This window comes from Platichthys flesus, chromosome 24, assembly GCF_949316205.1.
Source record: "Platichthys flesus chromosome 24, fPlaFle2.1, whole genome shotgun sequence".
Classification (NCBI taxonomy): domain Eukaryota; kingdom Metazoa; phylum Chordata; class Actinopteri; order Pleuronectiformes; family Pleuronectidae; genus Platichthys; species Platichthys flesus.
Window position 1 is genome coordinate 96,801 of NC_084968.1, and position 2,393 is coordinate 99,193.

The following is a 2,393-nucleotide window of genomic DNA, read 5'->3' on the forward strand; positions in this document are numbered from 1 at the left end:
ATGATGTTAGGCCTCAATTTAATATCCTCCTCTGATGGAGTGATGTTTACACACAGTTCTTCTTCACCCACCTTCACAATGTCACAGACCACACATGAGCAGCTGTTTGTATATCAGTGGCAATTTCCTATAAATGCCCACACTGATCTGTTCTCCATGTCAAACTCTCTCATCACCCTTCTTTCTGATGTTATGCACACTGATTCATTGCACTGCACTTCACATGTGACAGACATAGCAGATAACATTTATGAATATCTGTTTTTGCCTTTTCTGATGATTCTCTAAAAGTGTCCAATGTTTTTTGGTCTGTTTCCAGAAGTGCAGCTGCAATCTCACTCACTGACCAGCAATTGGCACTGTTTTGCGTCTCAAATTCCAGCCCTCACATCCCGCTCTCCAAGTCCCATGATGACCAGTTGCAAAACCTATGCCCATGTCAGATCATGCCAGGCTGCCATTGATTGGCAACCCAAAGCCACGCCTGACGTAATGTATTCCCCCAGTCTGTGTGCATATGATCTAAAAACATTCTCAAACTTTCTGTTCTCCAGCCACACGCTCATTATATGTGACTGAAAATCACCTTCATTCTTATGCAATGTTGTTCAGCCCCTCTGATGTTTCTCCTTTACTTTCAGATCTGCCTGAAACACTGTAGGCAAAGGACAAATATTATGTGGGCCTCATCAGAAATTGTGATCCATTCAAAATCATTCCAAAATCTAATTATAGGCCATATAAACAAAAATATCCACTCAGACAAGAAGCAGTCAGAGGTGTCAAAAGTATTCCCATTCATTACTCAAGTAGAAGTATAGATACTAGGGTTGCAAAATACTTCTGTAGAAGTTGAAATACCAACTCAAGCTTTTTACTTAAGTAAAAGTGTAAAAGTACTGGTTTCAAAAGTACTTAAAGTATAAAAGTAAAAGTAATCTAAGTGGAATTTTTAATGTAAATACATTAAAGTACCATATTTGTACTACTGAGCATTAACATGCGTTTCATGGAGCGGAAGACATGATAACTAGTTGCCAAGCGAGGCGTGTCATCGGAGGCGGGAAGTTGGCTGATGCTGCGAGGACTTTGCCGCACGCAGCTCTGGCTTTGCTCTCCTCCTTTTCTGAACCCTACGGTGCGGTTGTGTGGCGGTATGGCCGTCATCCGCCCGTGCGGCGGGCACCCAACTCAAACGCTCCTCGCTCCTCCGGAGGGAGGAGGGGGGTTTAATGTCGACACTTTCCCGTCTCCAAAACGATCGGAGGGGAGAGCGGGGTAATGTGAGAATTTTTTACAATTGCTCCACTCTAGGGTAAAAATGTACATTTTTGCCATTAATTCAGGACGTTTCCTAGCAATGAAAACAGCTTTCATCTCCAGAACACGTACGTGTCGGATCACCCAACACCATTCTAGTGACCGTCTACCCATTCGTTCATGTGCAAGGGGGAAAAAGGAACTACTAGCACCATGGCTTCTATCAGGCCCACTATAAAGACAGAGCTCCCCTAGTCGACTCGAGTTTGCAGCTGAGAGGCTTAAAAAGCCTGCTACCTCTCTGAAATCAGTAAAATGGTCACCCTCGAGTTCAGAACCATGTGCAGAAATGTTTTCACAGGGGAAGGCTGGAACTTTCTCTTCTGGCGGTTATGGTGCAGAGCCAGGCCTTGGGTACCACACAAACATGCAAACACTTCTTTCTCTTAGGTTTATGAAGACTGATGAAGGACTCTGACATGTTGAGTTATCTGCCAAACAGTGTCGCTGAACTGGAGGAAAAATGGGGGGATGCTCAGAGTTAGCACCTTGACCAACAAGCTACAACACAGGAAAAAAATACTTTAATTGGAAACAAATTGAGTTGATGACTTTTCAGGAAAAAGAGATAGGCCTACCAAATATTCAAATGTAAGTTCCAATGCCCTGCCAGATAAGTACCTGCAAGCATTGTTTGTTGCTCAAGCCCCAGAATGGGCAAAGTCCTCTGTTCTGTTTGAGGAGTAAAACCACACGCTTCCCTTCTCATAAATACGTCATAGTCTCGCTACATGGCCTTGGACCAACCCCCATCTTCTCACCGGCTCCGGGGAGAGACGGCCTGGATCCCCGGCTTCCCGGTGGAGCCCAGGCTGACACTGCCGACACTGTACATTAGGGTGAAGCTCGGATCCTGGGAAAGCGTTTAGTGTCCCGGGGGTCTCCGCCTCGACAATCGTCATGTTAAAGCGGCCACTTAGATGAGGTAGGGATGGGCATTCGATTAAATGGTCTTTATCGATCGTCGGGAGAATAAATGATAGATTTTCGATTAATCATTAATATTTTAGAATTCAAATTCACTATTTATAGACTATATAAAAATGCTGTGAAAATAGAAAAAACAAAGCGTG